Source organism: Carassius auratus, chromosome 43, assembly GCF_003368295.1.
Source record: "Carassius auratus strain Wakin chromosome 43, ASM336829v1, whole genome shotgun sequence".
Lineage (NCBI taxonomy): Eukaryota > Metazoa > Chordata > Actinopteri > Cypriniformes > Cyprinidae > Carassius > Carassius auratus.
In genome coordinates this window covers 17,915,324-17,926,833 of record NC_039285.1, presented here as the reverse complement: position 1 = coordinate 17,926,833, position 11,510 = coordinate 17,915,324, and the positions used below count along the sequence as shown (strand labels likewise).

General features: G+C 36.6%; 1 long non-coding RNA gene across 1 annotated transcript; it reads right to left on the bottom strand.

Moving 5' to 3' along the window:
• Positions 1-6,814: 6,814 nt before the first annotated feature.
• Positions 6,815-11,247, bottom strand: LOC113061282 (uncharacterized). The gene is made up of 3 exons (XR_003278342.1): positions 10,976-11,247; positions 10,682-10,836; positions 6,815-9,525 (listed from the first exon to the last, which is right to left on the bottom strand). It is a non-coding gene; the product is annotated as an uncharacterized LOC113061282 (long non-coding RNA).
• Positions 11,248-11,510: the final 263 nt, after the last annotated feature.

Here is an 11,510-nt window from a genome sequence, read left to right as displayed (position 1 = left end):
TATATATATATATATATATATATATATATATATATATATATATATATATATATAAACACAGACTGTGTAAAAGAGCCAGATAAAAATCTAATAACATAATCGTCTTTAAAAGTTTTTAAAATAACAAAATGAACCAATACAATTTTTGCAGGCAGGACAACAATTACCAAGGTAGTTACAAGATCCCCCTACCACTCCCCCCACACATACATTCAAGAGATATCACTTTGCACGACTTCACATTGTTTATAGTTAAAAATCGACTCCAAAAAGTCAGTTTCATGTCCAGTCAAGCGAGAGAACGGGATAACTTGACAGCTAGGAGTCCGGCGAAAGCGTCCATGCCCGGGTGGGGTGACAGCTTGCAGTGGTCAGTCCTGGGGCCCCCAGCCCTGGGCCCCCGCTCGTGCGTAGGGGACATGTCAAAGGTGACGCTTCAAGACTCCTGAAGCTAACAGCTGCGGGGGAGGGAGAGAGATTAACTTTTTCAGACTTTTCCTTGTTTCTTAGGGACCTGCTTAGTGACAAAACACACATACATCTGTCAGGGTCAAGAACAATGGCATCCAGATTAACGAGTTAAGAAGAAAAGAGAACAAGTTAAATTATGACGAATTAGAAGTCAACTTGGATCACTTGTGAGGATTTGACAAGTGGTTAACGTAACACGAGGTGAATAATAACAATACGATAATAATGATAATAATAATAGGCTACCAACAATAATAGGCTAGGGTTATGGTAAGAATCTTCAGAAGTGAAACAACATTGTCAGCTGAAATATAACTAGAAATAAACTCATATTTTACATATTTCATACAAATACATATTTTACCGCTCATTATGAATTCAGGAATTTACAGTTGTAACAAACTCATTCGCTCACGATATCATTTATTTTTACATAATGGCAAGCCATACAGTGCAGGTCACAGACTTTGCATTATCACCATCGACCATTAATTTGAAGAAAAAGATCGTATTCAAGCACGAAATTTAGCAGCCAGCCACATCTGCGCACATTCTCATAGTGGTCGATATTTTTCATTCGCACTCGTGTCTCCGTGACGTGCGCAGGGGTGTGTGTGTGTGTGTGTGTGTGTGTGTGTGTGTGTGTGTGTGTGTGTGATGGAGGGTTATTCTGTTGAGGCCTAGGCGTCTCTCCATGCCAATGAAACCAGAGTTTGTGTTATCTTTTAATTGTATACAGCAGTGGTGGACAGATTAGTAAAACATTAGTAAAGTAACGCGTAAAACAATGTCACAAAAAGATGCATGTAAAAATATAAACTACAGTAAGCCTAATCTAAATTTACAAATATCAAATTATATGTTCGCATAATTGTTTTATCTAGAATTAAATGTGAAACATTATATTATGTTTGACGCATATACAGTTATAGTGTATCGATCAAACGCATAAAAGTTAAATTATTTCATACAAAGTATATTCATGGCAGTCTGAAAAAGAAGGTAACGAAAGAGACTGAAAATGCAGTGCCAATGAAGCAAATATTGATTATAAAAAAATATCTTCCGTTTAACATTTCTTAATGGGGTATGAACACTCACTCACAAAGAATATTTAATTATTTAAAGACTTTTGCCCTTGAACTTTCCCTTAAATCGTTAATTGGGCGCCTGTGTTTTTATATGTGGAGAACAGTTTTAGAGCCCCTTTTGCTTTAAATGTGAATCAAAGGCAAACCTCAGCACTAATGCCATTATATGAAACAAACAGAAGCACCGATCAATACAGTGTCAAATATTAACACGACGCGTTGATGGTGATTTATAAATAAACAGAACCGCAGTTTGTTTTTCAACAACATTTGCAGCAATAAACCAGCGATTTCAATGTTTACCCCAATAAAATCGTTATAAAAACTTACAAATGTTTTAAAATATAAAATTTTGTAAAATGTGATGAAATCGGATGTTACATAAATTATGATTCTCTCTATTATTTTAAAATGTTATTTTAAAATATTTCCTAAACTTTTTGATGTCTAATTTTCATTTATGCAGACATACATTTGTAAAAGCTGCTTTGGTTAAAAAATGCAACTGTTTAAAAAACCCTCTCTCTCTTTCTCTATAAATATATATTTAATGTAAATAATAATAATAATAATAATAATAATAATAATAATAATAATAATAATAATAATAATTACAATTATTATTATTATTGTTATTTTTGTTGTTGTTTCCGAGTAATTATATCCCAGTTCCAGAATTCTGGATCTTTAACATTTATAAAAGGATATTACTATAATATACATTGCGAATTAAAAGGAAAGTAATTGTACTTTATGATCTGTGAGGAAGACATTAGAAAAGGGCCTCTATATATTAAGAAATATATTATTGTAATCTGTAAAACCCGCCGATCTCAGAACTTTCTGCACAGGGGATGATTGAAATATGCAACAATCGATTCTGGATTACATTAACGGATCAGTTTCTTTCAATTGAATGTAGGCTACTATAGTAAAAATATACAATTACAGCTACACTCAGGATGGAATAAGTAACTGAAAGTGTTAAATGATTTAAGAGAATAAGCTGAATGTCTTTAAAACTAGTGTGTCCAACAAAGCAGTACAAAATTCAGCATGCCGATTTAATTTTTTTTTATAGATCACCCCCCCACACCCCTATTTTACGCGTGGAATCAATAAATCGATTGTTTATCCTATTTTCAATTGTCAAGCCCAGTGTAATAGGAAGTCAAGATGTTGCATATAACCAATTTTTCATCTGGAACACATTTCACAGAACGCGATGAATAATAATAATAATAAATCTATATACATTTATAGATTATGCCTATAAATATGAATAACAACTACGAAAGTCTGTTTGCTTTTAAAAAGCCAAATAATCTAATAAAATGTAACGTTATCATTGCCTTGTCTTAAGGACTACATTTGGGCAGATTTTTTTTTTTTTATTGACCCGAAAATAACGGGTACATTGTGATTAAATTATTGTAAAGATGACTGACTGTTGTAATCCTGTTAAAATCCTTAAGCGAATAATTCAAAACAGGCAAAACGGCTTCTTTGAGAATTTGTATAATAAATGAATAATTCCTTTCAACAGCTCGTTTTTGTTCATGATTAAATAAGAAGTGCATCTAAATCCACTTCCCAGCTTATGCAACAAGTTTCTATTTGTGCATCTATATCTTCAGGTTTACTTGGAGAAAAATTGGTGAAAACAAAACTTAACGTTGGAGATATCTTCAAGGTCAAATGATTCACAAATAATGTGTTCAAATGGTTTAATGTTTAAAATTGTAAAGATGCTAAAACTTTATGCTAAATCTAAAATAATTAAATAGATTAAATAGGCCCAGGCGCGTGTACGTGTTTTAAAGAGTGAGAACGAGTGTGATAACAGTTGCCGTTATGATAATTTCATGTGAATATTTACAAAAGAGCACGGAGCTATAGCTCGCTTTGCAAACTCGTAATACATTTTGTTCAAAAATATGTGGCGATGACACTGTTCAATCAGTTTATTAGATTTGGGAAGCATAACAGAGTGAAGATCAGGACTATGATGGGCATCTTGTATGAGGCAAACTGTCTTAACATTTCAAGATACTTACATTTGTCTTTACATTCCCCATTCTTTCACTCTCTTCCGCTCTCTCTCTCCCTCTCTTCTTCTTCTTTTTTTTAAAAAAATAATTGTTTCAAGTATAGCCTATTTTCTAAATTACATTCTAAAACTTATAGTAAGGTCAGGAGGACCTTGATAGTGTAAAATGGGCGGGGAAAGGCAGCCCTGAATCCAATCAGACATCCTAAATAAAGACACGAGCCTTCACTTGATAATTTCTTATCATAATTAATAAGTATAACAGCTGACCTTCAGTGCGTCAGATTGTTGGAGGGGAGCAGCATCATGCAGTTTTCGATCTAATTATAATGGGGCAGTGGAACATCAACCTCATAAAGTGCCCGATACTAAAGCACATATAATATCTGCCACATTGCGTACACCCCACTACAGCAACACAATTCAATGCACGAACGCAGTACTAAATAGATGCTTACATGATTATACTGCGATTATTTTTTATGGGAATCATTGAATTGCATATGATTTACAGCACTGGGACAATTTGACATTGCATAAAACTGACCCCTGATTTTAACCTCATTTTCAAGTTCAGTAAACTCCGCGTGTCACTGCATCCAGTAAAACAACATTATACACTCATCATGCAGCGGTACCCCCCCCCCCCCAACACACACACACGCACACACACACACACACCTTCCCAAGCTAACCTACACGATGAGCTCTTTACAGTACAATGGTACAATCGGATTCCAGCAATATCCCCAAATAGCCTCTATTATTATTGCCAAATCATGCGCATACATGTACCTGTAAGTTGTGTTTGTTATCCACAGTTTGCCATTGAAAGCAATCATTTGTTTTAGTGTATAATCTGTTCAGTGTGCTCCGTGGGCACGGTGCTTCCTGCGTCCATCCGGCGGGTCTCGTCCAGCAGCATAATCGCTTTCCCACCATTTCCATGATCGAACCTCAGCATCCACGGGCAAAACCTCTGTTTCGGACGGTGTTGTTGGCTTGTCTCTCGACTCTTGATTCTGCCTTATCCGTGCATTTAAAGATGCGCGTGCATTTGAATAGCCGCGCGAGCAGTTATGGATCGGCGCGGGCTGCAAGGGAATCAGTATGCAAATTATTTCAGTAACAATCGAAATGTTCGATCTGTGATCTGCGCACTCGCCTCTCACTCGCTCTCTCTCTCTCTCTTTCACATTCATGGCCCTCTTAAAGCACATTTCTCTTAACATAACAGTGTGTGTGTGTTTAAAATAAGCATTTCAAACATTAGATGTATATTACAAACAAAAACTCTGTGAACATACCAGTGATTATTTCAAATAAAATGCTGGATAAAATTACTCGATCTGGAATGTGTTAATAAAGCAGAACGTGTTTAAAATGTATTTAGATATTTTAAAACATTATAACAAATATATGATTGAATGAACAGAATAGTAGGCTACAGCAAAGACTCAGGAATATGCAAATCGTTTATTGTAAAACAGTGCACGTACACAAGCAAGAACAGCAAAACATTTTAGCCTCGTTCACAATTATACAACATCCCGTATTCCTAATACCATAATTCTATTCCCGGTATTTTCTGTTAAAATCCACTCATTTGTTAAGAAATATATAAAACAAATAAGGGAACAAATGCATTTACAATTACACATCATTAGTTTGCGGATTATTTCTAAAAATATTTCTAAAAAAATCTCAAAATGTCATTAGAACTACATATAAACCCTATTTCTAAAGCAGTTATTTGCCCTATATAATCAATACTGTGTGATTAATGTCTGTCTGTTTATCTAGTTAGTGTCACAATAAAGAAGGAATAAACATGATTAAATTGAATAAGACATATAAAATCTAAAATTGCTGAATGAAACCATGCAGCATTCTAAATCTCCCAGTGACCCTGGCCATAACCCATAATATGTATCACACACACACACACACACACACACACACACACACACACACACACACACACACACACACACACACACACACACACACATATATATAATTCTGTAATAAATTGTAAATTGTAAATTTTTGAGACTGGGTGTCAGTTGATGGCTACAGTACACCCAACATTACAAACACAGAGAGACAAAGGCAACATTGAACTGTTACAAGCATTTGAGCTTCATCTTGGAGTTGCAGGCCATCTGCCGTTGAGAAGGTTTTGGGGATGATGTGTCAAGGGTCACTAGCAGGGTTCAAATGGCAACCAATGGTCACTCCATTGGACCTAGATCCTCAGTTCTGCTTAATTTAATGCTGATGATCATCTTGAAAAACACGTTTTATTAAATCATTTATATGTACACTATAACACCTCGACAAATACATCTCTCACACAACCATTTTCCCAATCTTACTGTGTGCAAGGATAGATAATTGCTAAGGTAACATCCAAATATGGCTTTCGGGTAAATTTATAGCCCACACACACTGCGCAATGTCTGAATTATTCAGATTTGGTCACAGAGCTGATACCGGTGCTGTTTCTGAACCACAGTGCGGTTTCCGAGCAGACCAGAGCTTGTTGATAAATCAGGCTTCGGCAATGATAATCTTTCATCATTAATATTTAATTAACAGGAGGCAGCTTGGTGCCTGAGCTGTAAAGAGACTTAATTTAGCAGTTCTGTCCAAGCTTACAGGCAATAGCACTGTTCAAGAACATTTACATACATTCCTGAATTATATTAATAATTGCGTTAACTGATAGATGGATTTATGGATGGATAAATAGATGATTGATGGATAGATGGATAGATAGATAGATAGATAGATAGATAGATAGATAGATAGATAGATAGATGGATAGATACTCATTGATCTGTTAACTGACGGTCACTATAGTGTCAACAATTTTCAGTAACATTGAGAGGGTTATTTTGAAAAGCATGGCCTCAGGTGAGTGTATATGGTGTTCAGACGCACACAGTGTCTGTTGGAAAGAGATTAAAGAGGTTTCAAAGCCATCTGACTACCATTTATAGACATATTGACACACACAGAGTATAGATCTGTTTAGTATAACCTTCATTAGTGAAGACACTATCTCAGCCACTGCTGTGAGCTTTGCGTAATGTGTCAGAGGTATAGCACACACGCATACTTACTCATGCGCACATACCTAAATGGACAAATCGGTTTGATTTCCCACATTTCCTGCGAATCTGAGTAATTTCCTGGATTAATTATAACAGTTAATATTGTAATAATAATGTGAGAAAAAAGGAATTCTTGCTTAGACTTCCTAGTTCTTTGATTTTTACTCAAGAAAAAGACCCAAGTATCTCAAATGTTGTCTCTAGAAATCTTATTAACATTAATCTGTGCTCAAATTTGTCAGGGTACATAAGTATGCAATTTAAAGTCAAATGATGGGACAGGAGGAATAATTTATTATTTTTGACAAAGTGAATAAGGATTTTTTTTTTCAGTCCCTCTCGCAGCAGAGCACTTGGAAACCACAGAGCATTCCCGTGTGCCAAAAGTGTTTAGAAAATCAGTTTTCCAAACAATTACCTACAAAGCCCTGGAGATAAATTATCATCCGGTCGCTCGCCTGCATGCAGAAACTTTCCTGCTGAGAAAACGAGACTCTGATGGATCTGTCATCGGTAGCACACATCCTCAAATTTATGTGAGTGTTCTGCCCACAGGTGTCTCTGAGCAAACTCTGGGAAATGCTGCTATCACAGCACTCATTGTTCTCCATTGTTCAGATAATCTGTGTGGTGGTTAAAGCTCTACTAAAACAACTAGTGGCAGGTAAACACACTGAAGACCGCAAGAAGTAAAAGTTTCTCACTCTCAGGGGGTCAACTTCTTTTGTGAGCTGCCAAGTCTGAGAAATACACCATAGCTAAAATTTTAGTAAAAAAAGAGAATAAAACGCATAGGTTGTGTGTGTTATATTCCAAATTTTGCATTCAATTAGCAATCTTATTCTGTTATAACTATATGCACACAATAGTTATGGCAAAAAGCACACATTTCTACATTACTCGTATAATGCAGGAATTCATAAAAAATATAGATATCATACAAAAAATATTTAATATATGTGTGTAATATAATGTATGTTGATTGAGAATACTAAATTGGGGAGAAATTTGGGAGATTAAAAAAGAAACCCATCTTGATTCTCAAAATAAATATTAAACAAACACACGTTCAAGCTAAATGATTAATACTTCAACAGATTTGGTTCAGAACTACACACCCCTGACCATGATATATGAATAGAATGTTTGTGTTCCATCAAAAAAAGAAATAGCCTCATACAGATTTGCGATGACATCAGGGTAAGAAAGATAGTTTTCTTTTTTTATTTTTGGGTGTACTTTTGTGTTGCTCTTTGTTAATTTTAGCCTCTGCATTCAATGTTTAACAAAGAATTATGATATAATGTCTTCTCAGATCTAAAATCATCATTACAGATAAGATGGTTTGTTTCATTTGATACAAAACCATAAAATAGTGTGTAGAGAGTTAAATGATACTGCCAGTCGTGCATTCCTGTGAGACAGAGAGATGTATGTCGCTCTCCGAGACTGAGGCACACATGCACAGCTTGTGTGTCTTTGTGCCACAGAGATGTTATTTTTCCCAGAAGGGATGATAAAGCCGATCAATACACGCATACCAGCCTGCAGGCATTCGGTCTAGAGTCCACAGAAATATCAGCGTTGTGACAGAATCAGCTCTGTAAAACATTCCAATGAAGAGAAATCACAGAATCAGTAACATTCGAGAAACAGCTGCATAATGCAGAAATCATTTATTAACATCTATTTAATGCCTTCAACCGAAAAGTAACAAATTGCACGATTGTTTGTTGACTTGCAGTTGTGATTGAATTAAAGCGACTGTTGCAGGTCTGTGTGTGTTTTTTTTTTTTTTTAAGTTGAAGGATTCTGTTTAAAGCTGCCTGATTTAAGCGTTTGCTCTTAATCTTTAATATGGAAAGACTGCAAAATTTCAGTTCAGCTAAATTATTATTATTAATTTTTAGAAATACGCTCGGTTCTCAGAAGCCGACTAGACTGGCAAGTTAACAAGCATTGTTGGCTGTTTATGAGTGTCATTTTGAAGAAAGGATTCAATTAAATTGGTATGAATTTATCTATTTTGGTTAGAACTGTGAGTCTGGTATAAGGTTGCGATGAGTGTGAATTGGGTTTGGCCTTATACTTTAACAATATTTTTTGCAAATGAAGTTCTGAATGAATATTAAAAGATATCTATCTGCAGAGAAACTGTATTCATCACCAGAACTACCAACCTGTGTTATTTCTTTACCAGCCCATTTGTTTGTTTGTTAGTGCAGCATCATTTATTTTGGCCCTGATGCAACTAAACCAGAAACAACAAATACATCTCTCACAAAAAGTCCATGTAACCTCCTCTGTGATTATCTATCATGATGTCATGGCCAATAAAAAGGCAAAACCCACACTGAAATGCTGAGCGGGTGGAAGTGGCCCATCTATTTCCTGCCGTCCCTGCAGTGCTCTGTCTTCCTGCCAGCAGAGTGCTTCCTTCCGATTACACAATTACACATCTAACAGCACTCAAGAACCGCATCTCCAGAAATGCTAAGTTCTAGAGCAATTCAGTTCTTCACAGCAAGTCTTCAAGTCTAGAGATGGCCTATAAGACCCATGAGATGAATAAGCTGCAATTACAAATGTCATGCTTAAACACAACCCAAATCCCAAAGCCTACATCAGGGGTGTCCAAACTATTTCCTGGAGGGCCACTGTCCTGCAGAGTTTAGCTCTGATTCCAAACCAGCTAATTGAGGTCTTCAGAATTGTAAGTGTGTTGGAGCTTGTTGGAGCTAAGACCTACAGGATGTTGGTCTTCCAGCAGCAGGATTTGACAGCTCTGGCCAACCTAAATGCAACATGTGTTTGTTATACATCAATCATTTGTTCCAGATTACCCAACTCAACAACTCATTTTACTTTTAATATTTAGACTATAAAAACCCAATACAATTTAAATTCAAATCACAATTTTTATGAAATATATCAACACTTGAATGTTGTTAATTTCCATGAAAAAAACTAAAAAAAGAACTAAAAGCCGAGAAAATCACATTTTTGTCAAAGACTATGTCTGGATAGGATTCAAAATGATGATTAAAACATAGGCTACGTTCACACTGCAGGCTGAAACGACCCAATTCCGATTTTTTTTTGCCCCTATGCGACCTGTATCTGATTTTTTCATGACAGTCTGAATGACACAGATCCGATCTTTTCAAATGTGACCCAGGCCACTTGGGTATGGGGTCCTGAATCCGATACGTATCCGATCTTTTGAAATGCGACCTCCGTCTGAACGGCCAGTCCACATGTATCCGACCCGTACGTCATTGATATGTTACAAACGTCATAATTCAGCGTTGAAGTAGGCGGGAACGAGAAGAGCCACTCACATCAGTATCCCACCACTCCAGGGTTCGACTCCGCACCCACACGTTTCTCTGTACCGACGTTGCTAACACTGCTCCACAAAACGCCATGGCCAAAAACCTTGCTCTCCTCCTTCTTTTTAATTTTCTTCTTAAAACGAGAAGATTGTAATTGTGCTGGCTCCATTGGGAAAATAACTTTAATATTGTAAAAAGAGCTCCGCTGTTGACTACACTGTTGTTGATATCCATGTTTAACGTTAGCTACTTCCGCAAACAATGAGTGACGTCGTTCAGCGTTGAGTACTCTTCTGCGCATGCGGGTCACTTCTGGGTCATTTCATGTTCACACAGGAGATCACAAAAGGTCGCATTTAATTGGAAATGTGAATGGCCTTGTTAAAAAATCGAATAAAAAAAAAAAATCGGAATTGAGCATTAAGCCTTGCAGTGTGGACGTAGCCATAGATAGAGTACATCACTTTCATCGACACCCCCAAAGCTTGCAACCCAGTGCTATACCACCACTTCCTAAGTCATCCTTTTGTTAGGTAAAATTAGTTTTTACCAGTTTTGATTTATATGATGTGAAATGATTGATGATCACATTATTTTAAATATGCATCTGCTTACCGTTCGCTTGTTCCTGCTTCTTCTTCGCCCGTGTTTGAGTCAGAGATTTAGTAGTCTTTCAGAAGATGTGTAACAGTGCCTAATACCTGTTATGTGCATATAACAGTGAAAACACGAAAAGCTGGAAAATTCCGTCAACGGTTGGGAAGTGCTGTCTGACAAATGACAGAAAAATCTGTCAGTGGCATGAAATGAATTAATATGTTAGACTGCTTTACCATTCAGAAGAAGGCTTTCGTAGTGTTACAGAATCAGAGTGATTATATTCGTCTGGAAGAAGCTTACATGTCTTACCAAAGACCATCACCGTGCACACAGTGATCGACTTGTTTTTCAGTCGTGTTGGTGTGCACACTACACAGCTGCAGAATGGGTGCATCAATCCTGGACCTGTCATACTTGTCAACATCTCAAAACATCAAAAGGTGGCACGTTTGAGTCGTGTATATCTATATATATAACACATCATAGTGGACAATATGCTATTTTGTTCAAGAGACTAGGTACTATCCAATGAAAAGCAAATGTGTGTTTGTGTGCTGAGGAGCAGGTTCCCATCTCCTCTCTTCTCCTCTACCACCTCTGTAGTGATAAGCTCTTATCACTGTAGTGTGACTTTGAAATCGGGGTTGTGACCTCTTTGCTCCACCTCCCACAGAGCGAGCTGAGAGTGTTAACATGTCCAGAGTGTTTTCGTGTATCCTTAACTCCAACTTGATTCAGATATCTGGAGCTTGTGTACATTAAGAGCTTGCATTGACAAATCTGGTGACACGGTGACTCAGTGGCACTGTTGCCTCACAGCAAAAAGGTCCCGGGAGTCCCAGAG